Below are 21,441 nucleotides of genomic sequence, written 5' to 3' on the forward strand. Positions count from 1 at the left end.
AGCGAGGTCGAGGCCCAGAAGCAGGGACGGGAGGAGCAGCAAGGTCGGGATCCAGGAGCGAGATCGAGGCACAGGATCGAGCTCGAGGTCCAGGAACAGGGACGAGCCCAGCAGCGTGGTCGAGGCCCAGGAGTGGCACAGCGTGGACCATTAGCGGGGTCGGGAGGACCACACTGCAGCCTTTGAAACCCAGGCAGAGAGGACCTGCAGGAAGGAGGGAGGAGGACAGTAGGAGTATGTTAGGCCGATGTAGCAGAACCTGGTCTCCAATTGTCTCGGATCCCCTTGCCATTGGACCAAGACCTTGCTCTTTCAAGCCCGTGTGGTAGCTGGTGTGCAACGACCACCCCACGATAAAAGAATTCACGCACAGGCATCTTCCACCCTTTAAAATGAAATTCAGGACCTGGAACGTCAGCACCCTCATGGACAACCACAACAGCGACAGACCGGAACACCGTACTGCTATCGTTGCCCGGGAGCTCAGATGTTTCAACATAGACATCGCTGCCCTAAGTGAGACCCGGCGGGCAGGGGAAGCCCAGCTCAAGGAGCAAGGCGGTGGTTACACTTTCTTCTGGAAAGGCAAACCTGAAGAAGAACGCCACCTCCATGGGGTAGGCTTTCAAAAATGAGCTAGTTGAACATCTCAGAGACTCCCCTTGTGGACTAATCGAATGCCTCATGACTCTGGCTCACTCTAGCCCGGAACCAGTGCACTACAGTCATCAGTGCATACGCCCCAACACTGGAAGCCACAGACAAGACCAAAGAGGATTTCTACTCCAGCCTCAAACAATCCCTGTCCCGAGTCCCAACGGACGACAAGCTGATCCTCCTTGGCGACTTTAACGCCAGAGTTGGAAAGGACACAGACCACTGGGGAGGTGTGATCATCAGAGAGCGGGTAGGGAAAGCCAACTCCAACGGTACCCTCCTCCTGACAAAATGCTTAGAACATGGCCTTGTCATAACCAACACCTTGTTCCGTCAGAGAGACAAGTACAAGGCTTCATGGCAATACCCTCGCTCCAAGCACTGGCATTTGCTGGACTATGTCATCGTCCGAGCAAGGGACCGCAAGAATGTTCGCATCACCCGCGACATGACAGAAGCTGATGACTGCTGGACAGACCACCGCCTAATCCACTCTGTCATCTCCATCAATGTTGCCCCAAAACAGCGGCGGCAACAGAAACAATGCCGCAGGAAAATCCAAAGCTGGAGCACTCAAAGACCCTGCTAAGAAAGCCCTATTCAGCCTATGCCTCACAACCAACCTGACGACTCCCAGTGATTCAGAGACACAGAGGCCTAGAAATTCAGCATCGCCACGTTTGGGGCGCTACAGTCGAGCGTGCGCTAAATTTAGCGCCCGGCGCAACTTAGCGCCACCTTTGTAATGATATCAGCAAATAGTGATGGTATTTGCCTGTTTGATTATGATGCCTTACCAGCATATTTGCCTGTTTGATTACTTATGCCTTACCAGCAGAGGGCACGTGAGAGAGGCAGAGTTTAGTTTTAGTTTCGTTTTAGATGGATCTCTAAGATGGTGTCTCCTGTAATGCTGTTAACTGAGTTGAACAAACTTTAGATTAAAAGACATTCTCTTTCATGAATATGTCGTCATTGAACCCACATACAAATCAATACATGGTGTCAGAAGTGATTGAAAGAGATGAAGAGGAAAAATCTGAAGTTAAATCAGCTCTCCACATATTAGCAAGCCAAAAGAGAACATCGTTACTTACCATTGGAGAATAGCTAACGAAGTGAAAAATGGAAGGTTTACACCCACCGGCGAAGCTTCAGTTGACAAGTAATGTGGCTGAAAATTGGAGGAGATTCAAACAACGTTTGGAGTTGTATTTAGCGGCAATCGGAGCTGACGAGGAAAGTGATAAAATGAAAGCGTCAGTGTTTTTACATGTCGTGGGTGATGAAGCGCTGGAGGTGTATAATAACTTCACATTCGCTGCTGATGGAGACAAAATGAAGCTGGATAAAATAATGGAACAGTTTGAGGCCTACTGCATACCTAAATGTAACGTGATGTTTGAGAGGCACAGATTTTTCACATGTGTACAGAAAACAGGAGAGACTATTGATCAGTATGTGACTGAACTGAGAAACAGAAGCAAAACGTGTGAATTTGGGGGACTGACAGACTTGCTGATAAAAGACAGACTGGTGTGTGGTATTCCAGATAATGGTCTAAGGGAAAGACTGTTAAGAGAGCAAGATCTAGACCTGGGAAAAGCCATAGCACTGTGTAGGGCTACAGAGACTGTGAAGTCGCAGGCAAAGGAGCTGTTCAGTGACAGTAGCTGCAACATGGATGCAGTGAGAAAGAACGGATACAAACCGTTTAACAAAAAGAGCGCCAATGTGAAAAAAGAGGCGTGGCCAGCGAACAAAAATGAAAGGGGCAATCGAAAGTCATGTAGTCAATGCGGTACACAGCATCCACCAAAAGAGTGTCCAGCATATGGTAAAACATGCAATAGTTGCAACAAAAACAACCATTATGCCCGTTGCTGTAAGAACCAAGTGCAACAAAGCAAGGTCCATGCAATAGATGAAAGCGAGATAGAGGAGTTCTATGTGGATGTTGTGTCTGAAAACAAAAAAGAAAAAAGAGACTGGATGTTGACACTAAAAGTGAATGACATACACATTCCATTTAAATTGGATACTGGAGCACAAGTTAATGTGATATCAGAGACTGATTTTAAGAAAATTAGACCCAGACCAAAGATACATGGAATAAAAGTGAAAGTGACAGGATACTCAGGTACTGATATACCAATGAAAGGAAGATGCATTGTCAAAGTAACACACAAGGACAGAGAGCACACGCTAGCATTAATCGTGGTGCCAAAGGATGTGCAAGCCATACTAGGTTTAATAGCCTGTGAGAGACTGAACCTGGTAAAGAGAGTCCTCGTTGTGGAAAGCGAAGGAGAGACAGTCTATGATGAACTCATGAAAGAGTACAACGACCTATTTCAGGGTCGAGGCTGCCTTCCAGGAGAACACATGATCAGAGTAGATAAAAGTATGCCAACGGTCATACATCCATGCAGAAAAGTTCCGTTTGCTCTTCAAAAGCAACTGAAGGCAGAGTTGGACAGGATGGAAAGCCTGAACGTGATTCAGAAGATAGATGAGCCAACTGAGTGGGTGAGTTCCCTTGTCGTTGTGGACAAAAAGAATGGAAAGCTCAGAATTTGCCTGGATCCAAGAGATCTAAACAGAGCAATAAAGAGAGAGCACTTCAAGCTTCCTACATGTGAGGAAATCATGTCACAGTTTGCAAATGCAAAGTATTTCAGCAAGTTAGATGCATCATCAGGATTTTGGCAGATGAAACTGGACGAGGCAAGTTCAAGACTGTGCACGTTCAACAGTCCATTTGGCAGATACAGATTCCTAAGGTTACCATTTGGCATTGCCTCAGCTCCTGAAGTGTATCACAAAACTATCCATATGATCTATGAGCACCTGGAGGGAGTTGATACATCAATGGATGACATCATAGTGTGGGGAACCACGAGAACTGAGCATGACAAGAGACTGAAAAAAGTGCTGGAAGCAACAAGGAAAACAAACCTGAAGCTGAATAGAGAGAAATGCCAGCTCGGGGTGACAGAACTGACATTCGTGGGAGATATCCTTAGCAGTGAGGGCATCAGACCAGATCCCAGAAAGGTGTCCGCCATTGAGAATATGCCAAAGCCACAATGCAAAAAGGACGTGCAGAGGTTTAATGGAATGATCAACTACATGGGTAAATTCATATCCAACCTCTCAGAAAAGATGGCGCCACTGAGAAGACTAACTGAAAAGAACATAGAATGGGAATGGAATCATGAGCATGAGAAGTCATGGAGCGATCTAAAGAAACTGCTCACAGAGGAACCAGTTCTGAGGTTTTATGACCCAGCGAGACCCATCAAGATATCATCAGATGCATCACAGAGTGGGCTCGGTGCCGTTCTTCTGCAAAAATATGACTACTGGCAACCTATTGCATATGCATCGCGCTCAATGACAGACGCGGAGACGCGATATGCTCAAATAGAAAAGGAGCTGCTCAGCATCACATACGCCTGTGAAAGATTTCACCAGTTTGTGTCAGGACAAGCAATCAGTGTAGAGACTGACCATAAGCCATTGATTGCATTGTTCCAAAAGCCACTAAATAGCTGTCCGCTTAGAATACAAAGAATGATGATCAGGCTGCAACGCTATACACTGAATGTTGTGTACACACCGGGTAAGCTGATGTATGCAGCAGACACGTTGTCCAGAGCTGTTGACCCAAGTGAGCCCGCAAACACCAAAATGGATGAAAAAGTGAACGCCTACGTGGACATTATCACAAGTGCACTGCCCATAGCAGATGCAAAAATGGAGCTCATAAAGACTGAGACATACAAAGATGAAACAATGAGACGACTGAGGAAAAGCATCTTGGATGGATGGCCCAACATGAAGCAAGACTGCTCACCTGACATGGCAGAGTACTGGAACTGCAGGGCGGAACTATCAGTGGTCGAAGACATCATCTACAAAGGAAGTAAAATAGTTATCCCAAAGAGCCTGAGAAAAGAGATGCTAAAAAGGATCCATGGAGGACATCTGGGAATCGAAAAGTTTAAGAAAAGAGCACGAGAGGTGATGTACTGGCCACGAATCAACCAAGATGTGACAAATGAGGTGTCAAACTGCACAATATGCCTGAAATATCGAGCAAGCAATCCGGTAGAACCACTAAAGCCACACCCAGCGCCAGACAGACCTTACCAGAAGGTAGGCGCTGACCTATTCGTATGTCAAGAGAAGGACTATCTTGTAGTCACAGACTATTACTCCCTGTATCCAGAGGTTTGTAGACTGTACACCACCACTGCAGATGCTGTGATAACATGTATGAAAGCCATATTCTCCAGACATGGCGTGGCAAGCGAGGTCTTCACAGACAACGGACCCCAGTTTTACAATGCAAGTTTCCGACACTTTGCCAAAGAGTGGGACTTTGTCCACACAACGTCAAGTCCTCACTTTCCACAGTCCAATGGACTAGTGGAAAAATCGGTCCAGACAGTGAAAAGACTGATGTACAAGGCAAAAGACAGTGGAACTGACTTCTTCCAGAGCATGCTTGTATACCGTATGTAATGAAATCTGTTTGTCTTGCCTGTATTCGTTCTTGCCTGTATTCGTTTTGCACTCATGTATATTACCCTCCCCCACACGGTGTATAGTTTCACTTCCTCTTTCCTGACTAACCTGGAAGGTTCCAGGTCTTGGCTCTTGGCTCTGCCCCTGACTTCTCTTACATAAAGATCCCAGGATCTGTATGACTCATTCCTGCGAGCCAGTCAGTGTGTTGAGATGTTAGCTCTGCTCTTAGTGATTAAAAGCCAACTTGTTAAAGTCTATAACTTCTAGTTTTGTGGTTGTTGAAGGCACATCAATTTTAATCACTAAAGAATACTAGGATGGATCGACTCCTAAAACCAGAGCGTCTGGACTTGGATCCACATTCTGCTGAAGCATCAAATCAATTTGGACACTGGGTTAAATGCTTCGAACTCTTCGCGAGGGCCTCATCCGTTAGCGAGGTAGATAAACTGAGTCTACTGACTACTCGCGTTAATCATTGGATTTATTCGTTCATCCGGGACACCACCTCTTACACGGAGGCCATCACTATCCTGAAGGCCCAATACCAGAGGCCAGTAAACGAAGTGTACGCCAGGCATCTGCTGGCTACATGCAGGCAGCGACCTGAGGAATCAATGGACGATTTCTTACAGAGCCTAAAGGACTTGGTCCGGGTCTGTAACTGCAAGGCCGTGACGGCCAACGTGTACTCTGACGAATTGGTCCGCGATTCCTTCATCACGGGCCTCAAATCGAATTATATCCGGCAGAGACTGCTGGAGAAGGAGGTCCTAGACTTAAAAATGGCAGTGGCCACTGCACGATCGCTGGACGCGGCCCAGAAAAACTCTGACTCTTATTCTTCCGGCCATGCGGCCCTCACCGCCTCGTGCGCGCCGAGCGGGCCGCCATCTTGGAATCAGCCGTCTTCCCCATCCAGGTCTCAGACCAGCTCTGCGCCGCCAGAGTTCCCACACAGAAGTTCACCCAAGAGTCCTACTACAGCGGCAATGTCTCGAGGCCCGAAATGCTACTTCTGCGGCCAGGCCAAGCACCCCAGACAACGATGCCCAGCGAAGGACGCTACATGCTTCAAATGTAAGAAAAAGGGGCATTTTAGCAAAGTCTGCAGGGGGAATCCGATTTCCAACTCCGTCACCGCCTCGTGCGTGCCGTGCGGGCCGCCATCTTGGGATCTGCCATCTTTTCCCGACTCAACGGCCGCCCAGGGCCCAACAGTGGCTTCGATCACGGTGGATCAATCCAGGCCACACCCGTTGACAAAATCCATGATGGACATACAGGTAAACGGGAATTTAACAAAATGTTTAATTGACTGTGGGAGTACCGAGAGTTTTATCCACCCTAGCCTGGTACGGCAGCACTCATTAACGGTAACCCCTACACGGAGCAGAATTGCTATGGCTGCTAAGCCCCACACTTCAGACATTTTGGGCTACTGTGTGGTAACACTGACTGTAAAAGGCACGGACTACAAGGACTTTAAACTCCTCGTGATGCCAGAACTCTGTGTCAATGTAATCTTGGGCCTGGACTTCCAGTGCCACCACGAAAGTGTCACGCTAGCATATGGCGGGTCCCAGCCACCACTCACAGTCTGTGGCCTATCAACCTTAAAAATCAGCCCGCCCTCTTTATTCGCTAATCTCGCTCCGAACTGTAGGCCCATAGCGACCAAAAGTAGACGGTACAGTCTGGAAGACAGACACTTTATTAAGGCGGAAGTGGACAGACTCCTGCGGGAAGGCATTATTGAATGCAGTACCAGCCCGTGGCGTGCCCAAGTAGTCATAGTTAAAAATAGCGAAAAGAAACGGATGGTAATTGACTACAGCCAGACTGTTAATATTTATACCCAGCTGGATGCCTACCCTTTACCCCGTATATCAGAAATGGTCAACCAGATCGCGCAATACCGAGTCTTCTCGACTATCGACCTCAAATCCGCGTATCACCAGCTCCCCATTAGAACGGAGGACCGCCCATACACTGCCTTCGAGGCGAACGGACGCATCTACCATTTTCTCAGAGTGCCCTTCGGGGTAACAAATGGGGTCTCGGTCTTCCAACGTGAGATGGACCGCATGGTTGACGAGAATAAACTACAAGCTACCTACCCCTATCTGGACAATGTCACTATCTGCGGGCACAACCAGCAAGACCACGATCTAAATCTTGCGAGATTTTTAAAAACTGCCCTAAAGCTGAATCTAACCTACAACGAAGACAAATGTGTCTTCAACACAACCCGTCTCTGTATCCTCGGCTGTGTGGTGGAAGATGGGGTAATTGGACCGGACCCTGACCGATTACGCCCCCTAAAGGAACTGCCCCTGCCACACAATCCCAAAGCTTTAAAAAGGTGCCTGGGATTTTTTTCGTATTATGCCCAATGGGTGCCCAATTACTCTGATAAGGCCCGACCCCTCATTAAATTGACATCCTTCCCACTATCAGCTGAAGCTCGGGAGGCTTTCACCAGTATCAAACAGGACATTGAAAGGGCTGCACTGTGTGCAGTGGACGAAAGCATTCCCTTTCAAGTCGAAAGCGATGCATCAGACTTTGCTTTAGCTGCGACCCTCAATCAGGCTGGGAGACCTGTGGCCTTCTTCTCCCGAACCCTTCAGGGACCTGAAATCAGGCACTCTTCTGTCGAGAAGGAGGCACAGGCTATAGTGGAGGCAGTGCGGCACTGGAGACACTACCTAGCCGGCAAACGTTTCACCCTGCTCACCGACCAGCGGTCGGTGGCTTTCATGTTTAATAACAAACAAAGGGGGAAAATCAAGAATGACAAAATACTCAGGTGGAGGATCGAACTATCCACGTTCGACTATGATATTATGTACAGGCCGGGAGCCCTTAATGAACCCCCAGACGCCCTATCACGGGGAATGTGTGCCAGCATTCATACGGACAAATTATAGGGTCTCCACAACGACCTCTGTCACCCAGGGGTCACCCAACTATACACTTTTATAAAGTCCCGCAATCTGCCCCACTCCATTGAGGAGGTCAGGGTAATGACCAGAGCCTGCCGCATCTGTGCGGAATGCAAGCCTCGTTTCTACAGGCCTGACCGTGCACACCTTATCAAAGCCACACAGCCATTCGAGCGCCTAAGTCTGGACTTCAAGGGACCCCTTCCCTCTGCCGACCGTAACGTATACTTCCTCAATATCATCGATGAATATTCCCGCTTCCCCTTCGCCATTCCCTGCCCAGACATGACCAGTACCACGGTCATCAAGTGTCTCGGTAATCTATTCTGCATGTTTGGCATGCCGAACTACATACACAGCGACAGGGGGACGTCATTTATGAGTGACGAACTGCGCCAGTTCTTGCTCTCAAAGGGGATAGCCACTAGCAGAACCACTAGCTACAACCCCCGGGGTAATGGGCAAGTGGAAAGGGAGAATGCTACTGTTTGGAAGGCTGTCACGTTAGCCTTAAAGTCAAAAGGCCTTCCGACCTCCCGCTGGCAGGAAGTCCTCCCAGACGTGCTCCACTCCATAAGGTCTCTGTTATGTACAGCCACTAACGCTACCCCTCACGAAAAGATGTTCGTTTTCCCCCAGAAATCGACCTCGGGCATATCTCTACCCACGTGGCTGACGTCTCCGGGGACAGTACTATTGCGGAAGCACGTGAGAGGCCATAAAACGGACCCCCTTGTGGAAAAGGTACAGCTCCTCCATGCAAACCCTCAGTACGCCTATATCGAATACTCTGACGGGCGAGAGGACACTGTTTCCATAAAAGACCTCGCTCCCTCGGGGAGCGGAGAGAACGATGAGAGACTACCCGAGGAAGACCTACATTACAAAGAGACAGGACGCCCAGAGGTATCAATACCCAACTTTAACCTGGAGGACACTGCAGATAACCTGGAAGACACTGCGGAGGCCCGGACAGCGGAGGAACCAGAATCCACTCCCCGAGAGGCACCCCAACCGGCTTTGCGTCGATCATTGAGAACCGCAAAACCTCCTGACAGACTCACTTATACCAACTTTTAAGAAACATCACCCCGATGGACTAAATCTAAAGAAGGGGTGAATGTAATGAAATCTGTTTGTCTTGCCTGTATTCGTTCTTGCCTGTATTCGTTTTGCACTCATGTATATTACCCTCCCCCACACGGTGTATAGTTTCACTTCCTCTTTCCTGACTAACCTGGAAGGTTCCAGGTCTTGGCTCTTGGCTCCGCCCCTGACTTCTCTTACATAAAGATCCCAGGATCTGTATGACTCATTCCTGCGAGCCAGTCAGTGTGTTGAAATGTTAGCTCTGATCTTAGTGATTAATAGCCAACTTGTTAAAGTCTATAACTTCTAGTTTTGTGGTTATTGAAGGCACATCACCGCACAACGCCGCTCGAGTGTGGTATGTCACCAGCCCAACTCCTTATGGGACGTCTGTTAAGGTCAAACCTACCCATCCCGGAGAACCTCCTGAAAACAAAAGAGGGGGAGAAAGTGAGGAAGTTCAAAGAAGAACAGAAAGAAAAGCAAAAGTACTACTATGACAGAGGAACACAAAACCTACCTGAACTCCACACTGGTGACCAGGTAAGGTTCAAAGACAAAACAAACATATGGACTCAGAAGGGAACTGTCCTGAGTGAAGTTCAACCAAGATCATACAGCATTCAGACAGATGAGGATGCTGTTCTGCGAAGAAATCGTCGAGATCTTCTCATGGGACCAGCCACAGCAGGTCAAAAGACTGATACTGTTGAACAACCTGATCACACAGCTGAGAAACCATCATCTGAGGCAACAACTCAGATTCAAGGACAATCAATCAGAAAATCCTCAAGACACCTGAAGCCTCCTGAGAGACTCATTGAGCAAGTTTAAAGACTCTTGTTATAGAAGGAAGTAATGTTATCTTATTCTCTCTTCAAGTTCTAGTGTATTTTCATATTTCATGTGAACACACAAAACAAGGTTAACTAACTTTGATAATGATAATGATAATGTAAGTTCATTCAGTGTTACAGTTAAAATGCAGAGTAATTCAAAGAAAACATGTTGTTAGATAAAAGTAAAATACTTTTGTTTTAAGAAAGGGAGATGTAATGATATCAGCAAATAGTGATGGTATTTGCCTGTTTGATTATGACGCCTTACCAGCATATTTGCCTGTTTGATTATTTATGCCTTACCAGCAGAGGGCATGTGAGAGAGGCAGAGTTTAGTTTTAGTTTCGTTTTAGATGTATCTCTAAGATGGTGTCTCCTGTAATGCTGTTAACTGAGTTGAACAAACTTTAGATTAAAAGGCATTCTCTTTCATGAATGTGTCGTCATTGAACCCACATACAAATCAATACAACCTTCACCGAAATTGAGTTGCATCGCCCCAAGAGGTTGCTGCTGCGCTAAAGCAGGCAGTACATGACTATCCTAAGGCGCTAAGCCGGCGGGCCGAGGCGCTACCACCGAGGGCGGGCACAGCGCAGGTGCGGCGCGTTAGCAATTGCAGGTAGACACGCTGGCGCCGGTCACCTCTTAAAGGGGGAGGGTCGATTTGGCTTGCAGCCAGGCCCTGCACATTGGAGCCCTGATTCTAGGCCTGGACAGACCTGCTGCGACATCGTTACGCCTACGACCATGGAGAAGGCCAGGGAGCGAGCGCAGCGCTTCAGTGAGGGGGCCCTGAATGTTCTGGTTGGCCCAATGGAGCGCAGGAGACCTATCCTCTTTCCTGACAGTGGCAGGAGGCCGCTGCCCAGCGAATATAGAAAAGCTTGGAGGGAGGTGGCACACAGAGTGACCTCCAGCACCATGGTCCCTAGGACCCCAACGCAATGCAGGAAGAAGTTCAACGACCTCACTCGAGTTATCAGGGTGAGTACCCTTTCCACTATCCTCTTCATCCCTGCATGTGCACCTCACTTTATGGCCAAAGGGTCCTGAAAGCCCCAATGCCCAGCCCTCATCCAACACCTATGGGACTCTCATGAAAATCACATGCACATTCACCACTTTACACACTGTCAGGGCTATTCGACCATGGGAGGCAGTGCAGCCAAGATCAGGGCTTGACACTGTCAGGGCTATTCCACCATGGGAGGCAGTGCAGGCAAGATCAGGGCTTCACACTGTCAGGGCTATTCCACCATGGGAGGCAGTGCAGGCAAGAACAGGGCTTCATACTGTCAGGGCTATTCCACCATGGGAGGCAGTGCAGGCAAGATCAGGGCTTGAGACTGTCAGGGCTATTCCACCATGGGAGGCAGTGCAGGCAAGATCAGGGCTTCACACTGTCCTCAGAGCCCGTCCTTTCTCTTGCAGGGCAAGCTGGCCCACAATAGGAGGCAGCAGCAACGGACCGGGGGAGGCCGTCCTGAACTTAAAGACCTCAGCGATCTGGAGCAGTGAGTGGAATGGATTATGGCAGGCCAGCTGATTGGCCCCGTCGCCACTGGAGATGCCGACCCCGTTCTGGACAGCAATGGTAAGGTCATCACCTTTTTGACCTCTCTCTTTCCACTTGTGCCTCACACCAGCATCCTTTGCCACTATCGAACCAATGCCGTGCATTACAGCACTCATGCGTCCCTCGCTGCCGCTCTGTCCTCACACTAAAGCAACTCTTGTACCTCCCTGCTTTCAGATGCTGATTTGCCAGGTGAGGAGACGGGCTCTCAAGCTGGCACTGTGAGTGAATCGGAAGGCGAGGAGGAGGAAGAGGAAGCCGGAACATCAGTGCCACCCTCAGCCGAGGCAGCCCATGGCCATAATGGGGACACATCTTTCCTGGAGGGGAGCAGGGGGGAAGGTTTCTGAGGAGGGTGAAGCACCGGGGCCCAGTGGGCTGCAGCAATGCAGGGGGGGTAGGGAAGCTCGGCGGCCTTTTCCCCGGAGGGTGAGTGTGGCCTCCAGTCCTGCTACAGTGAGCGCAGAGGAGGTGCGGCTCCTTGGTGAAATGGGCGCCCAGGCAAAGCGCAGGCACACTGAGCTCATGGCTGCAGTGGCAAGGATGCCTGACTCCATAGAGTCACTGGCAAGGAGTGTACAGGAATTCGGGGCAGCACAGGCAAGGAGTCTGCAGGACTTCGGGGCAGCACAGGCAAGGAGTCTGCAGGACTTCGGTGCAGCACACGCGGCTTCCAGCCAAGTGCTTAGTCGTGCCATGCAGTCACTGGCTGGTCTGATGCAGACACAGATCAGGGCCACATGAGCACTAACTGCTGTCACCCTCGCTGGATTGGCCAGGATTCGCCGGGGTCCTCGCCGCGCCGCAGCAGGCCAGCAGTCTGTGCGTCAGCAGATTGCTGTGCATGCTTCAGTGCTGCCCCGTGTGAGTGTCAATGTCTCGCCCAACCAGGGAGTGCCTGTGCTCTGTGAGGTTGGCAGCATTCCTGCTGCCAACACTGTCACTCCTCCACTGCAGCTGCCACCACCCGTAGGACAGACTGCTGCCGCCCAAGCAGAGTTGGAGCAGTCAGAAGCCGGGCCCTCCAGGCCCAGAGCTAGTCCAGGCCGCTCCAAGGGCATCTGCCGACTCACTATCTGACCCTCAGCAGCCTTCCCCCAGCCTTGCTGCAGCCACTGGGGTCCCATTGCGGAGAAGCTGCAGGGTGGGAAGGGGCCAATCTCGCAAGCGAGGCAGATCACCCTCGCAGGCCAAAAAGTAGGAGGTGTGGCAAAATGTTGTGTTTCTTTTTTGTGAAGGCCGAGGACCATGATCATTTTTGTTTAACTCTTTTGTTCATTGTCTCCAGGTTGTGAGAGCCAGTTATGTGTCTGACTGTTTTTTGGGGGGTTTCTCTGTATTTGTTTGTCATGCGGGAAGGGCACAGAGTTTGTTAAATAAATAATTGTCTTTATTCAGATTGTGCATGTTTGCACTCAGAACTATTTGTTGCCTTGACCGGCTCAGGGCTTGCGGAGCGGGTCCATTCATGTTCTTTCAATGGCACAAGCCATTCCCTGAGAGGGGGACTAGAACCGACTCGCAATAAGCCGCTTGCACTTTGTGCCTCCCTCCCGTCTTGGTGCAACTCCTCCTCCTCCTCTTCCTCCCCCTCCTCTGGTGGTCCTCCAATGTCTGCTGGAAGTGGCTGAGTCCTGAGGATAGCCAGGTTGTGCAGCATGCAGCACACTACAATGAAATGGGAGACTCGCTCAGGCGAGTACTGTAGGGCTCCCCCGGAATGGTCCAGACAACGGAACCATTGCTTTAGCACGCCGATTGTGTGCTCAATGATGTTCCTGGTCGCTTGATGGCTGTCATTGTATCGCTCTTCAGCAGGGGTGGTGGGCGCACGGAGTGGGGTTATCAGCCAGGTGCACAAAGGATAGCCCTTGTCCCCAAGAAGCCAGCCTCCTGGGTGAGCCGAGGCTTCGAAAATGTCTGCCACAGAAGTCTGGCGCAGGATGAAGGCGTCGTGGCTGCTGCCTGGAAAGCGGGCATTGACAGCTAGTATCAGCTGCCTGTGGTCACACACCAACTGCACGTTCAACGACTGGAACCCCTTCCAGTTGCGGTAATCCTTGGCATTCTCTAGAGGTGCCCGCAAAGCCACATGCGTGCAGTCAATGGCGCCCTCGACCATGGGGAAGCCCGCTATTCTTGCAAATTCCATTGCATGCTCTTGCTGCTTGTGCAGGGTCATGGGGAAGGAAATGTACTGACGTCTCCTTTTGAAGAGGGCATTCGTGACCTGGCGGATGCAGCAATGCACCGTGAACTAGGAGACATTGGCAATGTCCCCAGTAGCGGATTGGAAGGAGCTGGTGGCATAGAAGTTGAGAGCCACTGTCACCTTCACTGCCACCGACAGAGATGTCCTGCTCCTCAGCTGAGGCTGCAGATCTCTCTGAAGCAGGTGGCAGATCTCAGTGACCACCTCCCTTCTGAATCGAAGCCTCCGAATGCACTGCTCCTCAGACATATTGAGGTAGGAGAAGTGCTTCATGGCCAGACGGAGGAGGGCCAACAGGCGTCGGCACAGGAGGCCTTACCCTCCCAGGGCATACCGCCAGCACTTCTCCTACCTCAATATGTCTGAGGAGCAGTGCATTCGGAGGCTTTGATTCAGAAGGGAGCTGGTCACTGAGATCCAACGTTTCCACCCATTGCAGCCCCCATTATATGTGGCCACTCAAGGCTATGGCACTGAAAAATCAATCCAACTGCAAAGCTCTGGGCTGAAGCCAGAAGTACCTGTGTGAGCGCTGAGTCAAAGCAGAAAGCTCTATCCCTTTGTCTCTCAGCAAATTTCTCTCTCTCTCACACAGAAGGAGTGGTCCAAAATGGCTACCACAAAGAATGCAGGAAGAGTCCCCTTTAAATAGCGCCCCCCCAGCCCCACAGCGGCTGGGAACCATTCCACTTTACCAGTCGCTGCGAGCACCAGGCGGAAAGAAGGGGGGCGCCACTGAAGTTTCGGTTCGGGGCACACCAAGGGCGTTGCACCATGAAATGACGTCAGGATCTGCGCGTGCAGCTGAGCGGGCGTTGCAGTTTCGTGCCGCCGCTAAATCTTCACTCAAGTTCGCGAGAGGCGCAGATCGCGCCGCGCCCGGGCGCTAGCCTCTTCGCGCCCCACTTATTGCCCTCTTAAGGTGCTAGCGGCTGGCGCTACCAACTGAATTTCTAGGCCAGAGTGTTCACAGCGACTGGTCTGCACTCAAGGCCTCCATAATCAGCACCTGTGAAGAGACACTCGACCAGGAAACACCAAGACTGGTTCGACGAGAATGACCAGGAGATCCAGGTGCTAATAAGTCGCAAGCTCAAGGCATTCCTGATCTGGAAACAGCAACACAACTCTAGAGCAAGAAAGCAGCTCTACAGATGCCTGAAGACCGAGGTCCAACAAAAAACTCGCAACCTGAAGACCAGATGGTGGGTGGAGAAAGCGCAGGAGATCCAGCAGCTAGCCGACAACTACGACGTGCGTGGATTCTTTAGCGCAGTCAAGACCACCTATGGCCCAAGCACCCAAGGTCCTACCCCACTGCAGGCCAAGAATGGAGAGGTACTCTTCAAGGACAGAGAGGCAGTCAGTGCCTGCTGGAAGGAGCACTTTGAAGATCTCTTTAACTGAGACTCTGTCTTCGACGCGAGTGTCCTCAACTCCATCCCGCAGCATGCTACCCGACACCACGTCAGCACAACCCCAGCCCGGCATGAGGTTGAAAAGGCCATCCGACAACTGAAGAACAACAAGGCCTCAGGAGCAGATGGAATCTCCGCCGAGGCACTAAAGCATGGTGGAGAAGCACTATTGGTGCGAATACATGAACTCGTTTTTCTTATTTGGAAGGAGGAGAGCATGCCAGGGGATCTCAGAGATGCCGTAGTCGTGACCATCTTCAAGAAAGGTGACAAGTCCAATTGCGGTAATTACAGAAGAGTTTCCCTGCTGTCTGCCACAGGGAAATTCCTCACAAGAATCCTCCTCAATTGTCTTCTCCCAGTAGAGCTCCTCCCAGAGTTGCAATGCGATTTCTGCCCAGTAAGGGGCACAATGGACATGATTTTCACCGCACGTCAACTACAAGAGAAATTCAGGGAACAACACCAACCGCTGTACATGGCCTTCTTTGACCTCACAAAGGCCTTCGACACTGTCAACTGTGAGCGATTATGGAGTGTCCTCCTCAAATTTGGCTGCCCTCAAAAGTTTGTCACCATCCTCCGCCTGCTTCACAATGACATGCAAGCAATGATCCTGACCAATGGATCCACCACAGACTCAATTCACGTACGGACCGGGGTAAAGCAAGGCTGTGTCATCACACCAACGCTCTTCTCAATCTTCCTTGCTGCAATGCTCCATCTCACCCTCAGTAAGCTCCCCGCTGGAGTGGAGCTAATCTGCAGAACAAACGGGAAACTGTTCAACCTCCGTCGCCTCCAGTCCAGATCCAAGGTTGTCCCATGCTATATCATTAAATTACAGTATGCAGACGACGCTTCTGTCTGCGCACATTCGGAGGTCGAACTCCAAACCATCGTGAACACCTTCACTGAAGCTTATGAGGGCCTTACACTAAACATCTGTAAGACAAAGGCCCTCTACCAACCTGCCCCCGCCACACAGTACTGCTCCCCGATTATCAAAATCCACAACGAGAGACTCCCAAAACAAACGCTCTACTCGGAGCTCCGACATGGCAGGAGAGCAACAGGTGGGCAGAGGAAATGCTTCAAGGACACCCTCAAAGCCTCCTTGAAAAAGTGCAACATCCCCTCCGACACCTGGGAATCCCTGGCCCAAGACCGCTCAAAGTGGAGAAGAAGCATCCGGAAAGGCGCCGAATATCTCGAGTCTCTTCACCGGGAGCAAGTGGAAGCCAAGCGCAAACAACGGAAGGAGCGCACATCAACCCAAGCACCCCACCCACCCGCCCCTTCAACCACCATCTGTCCCACCTGTGACAGAGACTGTAGGTCCCGCATTGGACTCATCAGTCACCTGAGAACTCATTTTTAGTGTGGAAGCAAGTCATCCTCATTTCTGAGGGACTGCCTAAGAAGAAGAAGATGGAAATTACCTCTAAGCTAATTGCGAGCACTTATGTCTCTAATGTGACACCACCATGTAAAACCACCAAGCCTGTACATCACTTGTTTCTGAAATTGCAACTGGAAAGATAAATTGGTAAGATAAATTGATACGAGAAGGGAACATCTACCTAAAGTTTAAAGGGGATAATTATATTTTCATTAAAATACACTGGTTGAGAGCTGTCTAGGTGGTTCCTGTAAGAAAGCTTTTGGGAAAATAAAATTGAACATTGACAAAACCTGTCAGTCCAACAATACTGCTATTTGGATTTGGGATCATTTTGAACTGATAAAATGGACACAGGCACAATACAGCGGGATATTTGGGGGAAATAAAAGGTCCTCTGAAATAAAGAATAAACAAACAAAATGTGTTAATAACTTGGACCAAATGGGAATGTTTGATTTTTGTTTAAACTATATTATGAGAATATTGTATTGGGCAGTAAAGTAACTCCAGGGCTCATGAATGAGATAGACTGCTAATTAACGTGATGCCCAATTTGGATGTAAGATAGAAAATTTACACGACCAAATGGAATTTTCCTAACATTCTAGTGAAAGTCTGGAAAGTGCAGGTGAGAAAAGTAAATTGATAATTTTCTCTTGGAGAGGTTTGTGTCCTTGCCTACAAACTTGATAAGAAAGCTGCATTTGATAGTCTGGCCACTACCCAAGACATTGGGACCATGCAGCGGGAGAAGAGCAAAGATCTCCAGACACCCCCTGATATTTTGATAAGATCACCTGAAAGCCCAAGAATGACTTCTATGGAATGGCATGTGTGGCATGATATTGGGATACATGTGTGTGTGTGTGCAGATGTGATTTGTTACATCTGAAGCAACTAGCATGTGGAACTGCATAGTGAATTTGTACTGAAGAACAGGTCTCAGACATGTTCAGTTGCTTGACAACAGCACGACATGAAATGGTTAATGTGGCTCAGGGATGTGAGATAACCTTTTAAATCATCAAGGCACTGACACATGCTCCATGGAGAAACTGACTTTTAAACAATCAGGATAGAGTTAAATACACTGGTACCTGTCAGAGGGATTGAAATTAAAGTTAAAAAGTGACATAGACTTTGGATTGGGACAATTGAGGGCTAGGGACAAATAAAATTTAGCAAGAATTATCCACATGATGGACATGGATAAAGGGAGAGCTGGAGAATCATTAAAGTATATGATTTATTGATGATATGGTAAACTGAAGCTTTCCGTACACTATTATGATTTTCTTTGTCTGTATCATATGTTGCTTGAGACGTATGCTTAGAAGACTTGATTGATGTACTAATAACTTAGAATTAGTGGACGTCCTTCAGAAGGATAAGAAATAAGATTGAGGAGTTGGAGAGAGTCTTCTCCTCCTCAAGGTATGGACTGTAAGATTATAGTATTTTTGCTTATTAATTTGCTTATTAAATTTTTTTTAGTACATGTAGACAATCATAATTAGCTTACAATGGGTAGATCAGAAAATAATAGCTAACGACTAAATTAAGAGCAAACAATTATCACAATACACATATAACTGAACAATGGTACATTGAACTATTGCAGCAGGACCTTAGAAAAGGCTGGGAACTGCTCAACCATAGCAAGAACTAGACTGATAACAACATAGAAACCAGACAGATAGAGAAGGGGCCTACGTGTCAAACAAAGGTTCTTGAAATACTTTAACTGTTGTGGAAAAATACAAAAAAAGGAAGAACTGAGTATGGTCAGGTGACATGAGAGACCCGATGGAGAAGAAAAGGAAGGTTACGTGTCAACCAATGATGGGTCCAGGGAAGCTCTATAGGTTTGTATTAAAAATAATGGTATAAGAAGGGGACCCTAGCAATGCTTAAGGGTAAAAGATTGGAGTCGAGTTCGGTAAATTCGGGGAGACACTCAGAGGTGGAGAGGGGTCTGGGGGCACGAGGCAGAGGGTGCAGTCAACCCTTGCTTTTACCCAAGGCATAACGGGGTAATATAACTATTCATTATACCTTGTAAACTGCTGCTTAAGATACAGTGATTGTATTGATCTTGCTTGTGCTGAATAAAGTTTAATCGCTGCTACCAATACGGGTCAACATTGAATCATTTGGAATAATAGAGGTCCCAAAAAAGGGGATTCTCACAATTACAAATACCTTATTACAGATGACAATCAGCTGCCATTTTGTCAAGGATATTTCTCTTCTGCAATAGTGCAATGGGATCTTTTACATCCACCTGATCAGGCATATGGGACCACGGTTTAACATCTGATCTGAAGGACAGCACCTCTCACTCCCTCAGTACTCCACTAGAGTGTCAGCTTGGATCAGATGCTCAAGTCACTGCAGTGGGATGCAAAACCACAACCTTCTGATTCAGAGGCAAGAGTGCTACCAACTGAGCCACGGCCTAAATGCAATGTGGTAAAACGGTTCTCAGTCTCTCTTTTTCTCAATGCTATTTTTACCTGTTTATTCCCTTATGCAAAATTGGCCAACTGGCATGATTCTGTTAAGTAATGTGATGACACTGAATATATTCATCATGGAATTTTCAATATGGTCTTATTGGCAGATTGTGCAGAAACTGATGGGAATTTCTTTTCTGCATCAATGTCTAAAATGCACCCATGGTGCCTTTCAACCTGACACTTGGAAAATAATCCGCAGTGTGTTGCCACAAATTAAATTTTATAAACACAAAATCAGATCATATTGAATTGCAAATTTTCCCCAATTATATTCAATGATCATCTCCCAGCTGCCTTTGTGCTATTTACATAACTGCCAATTGCTCATTTTTATAATGTAAACTTACTCCTGGCAAAGTACTCAGGTTGGAATGTTTTCCAGATTCTTCAGCTTGTCAATTTTATTCAGTCTTTGGTAAAGCACAATTTTTTAATGTTATTGTCCAATATTTTGTTTTCTTCATTCTTGAGATATGGGCATCACTGACAAGTTCAGCATTATTGCTCATCTCCAGCTGCCTTTGAGAAGGTGGTGGTAAGCTGACTTCTTGGACCGCTGCAATCCATGTGGTGAAGATACTTGCACAATGGGGTTCAGTAGGGTGTTCCAGGTTTTTTGATCCAGTGACAAAAGAGGAATGACGATAAATGTCCAAGTCAGGATGGTTTGTAACTTGGAGGGGAACTTGCATGTGATGGTGTTCCCATGCACCTGCTGCCCTTGTCCTTCTAGGTAGTGGAGGTTGCGGGTTTGAGAGGTGCTGCCAAAGAAGCATTGTTGGGTTGCTGCAGTGCATCCTGTGAATAGTACACACTGCAGCCATGGTACGCTGGTGGTGGAGGAGCAGATGTCTAAGCTGGTGGATGAGGTACTGATCAAGCAGACTTCTTTTTCCTAGAAGGTGTCAAGTTTCTTGAGTGTTGTTGCAGCTGCACCCATCCAGTTAAGTGGAGAGTATTCCATCACACTCCTGACTTGTGCCTTGTACGTGGTGGAGAGGCTTTGGCAATTCAGGAGGTGAGCCATTCATCGCAGAATACCCATATTCTGACCTGCTCCATTTATGTTGAGTTTATGTTGAGTTTCTTGTCAAACTCACTATAACATTTTAATATTATGATTTGAGTCTCAGTGATTAAAGTGAATTTATTAAGAAGGGGTACACATTTCCCCCCCGCCAGCCCTTGTAAGCTTTAACCCCACTACTGCACTGCTGACTTGCAGTAATTTTAGTTTCAGTGTTCATTCACTGAGTTTATGATTTGGGGATGAGCATTTAAAGGCAAGAAGAGCATTTAGTGAAATGCATCATAATACGAATATAGAAAAATAAAATTTCAGTAAACTTTACTGTTGTCGTTGTGAGTAAGTAGCTTAAAGCATTTGGAGGGTCTGTGAGCTATGGATTTTTGTTTTTATCTTTTGAAGTGCTAAATATTCTCAGTTAATCAAAGACTCTGCGCACAGTCTCTTGGGCACACGTGCACTCATGCACACTCTCACTGACATTCACTCACACACTCACAAACTTCTTTCTTGTTTGCACAAAATGCATTTGGAGCCATATTGATAAGTGATTTGATAAAAAAACACAGCCTGACATGACACTAACTCTATAACCTCAGTTATATAAAATATATAGGGGGAGAAATTCGGTATCCTCCCATTTGGGACGCAATTATTGGCCAGGCGCAAAGTTTAGCACCTGGCGTTAATTATCGCCTCCGACTGCAAACTTGGCTTTTATCGCCCCTGGAGGTGATTGGAGCGCTAAATCAGACGCTACACACCTCTCTTAAGGCGCTAACGCCGAGGAGCGAGGTGCTACCTCAGAGCGCTGGCGAAGCTCATGTGATGTCAGTCAGCAATGGAACACAGACACACTGGCTCTGGCCAGTTCTTAAAGGGGAGGGTCCATCTTGCTCTTCATCCACACCCTGCTCATTGCAGCCTTGAATCTCGGCCTGGAGAGACCTGTACATCAAATCTGCTAGAAAGAACAATGGAGAGGCCCAGGGAAAGAGCTCAGAGTGCAGCCCCCATAGTCTCTTCTAAATCGATGCAAGGAAGGTCAAAGCAAAATGAACCTGCAAAGTGCTGCTCAGTACCCAAAACTCCTTCACACAGTGTTGGACCTCTCCAGAAGTCTCTCTCTCTCTCAGAATGCGTGGTGCAAAAGTGTCGCTGACAAAAAAAGGCAGGAAGTGGTTTTCTTTAAATAGCGCTCCCCCAGTCCCT

This window comes from Somniosus microcephalus, chromosome 10, assembly GCF_052327205.1.
Source record: "Somniosus microcephalus isolate GS21.2 chromosome 10, FLI_Smic_1.0, whole genome shotgun sequence".
Lineage (NCBI taxonomy): Eukaryota > Metazoa > Chordata > Chondrichthyes > Squaliformes > Somniosidae > Somniosus > Somniosus microcephalus.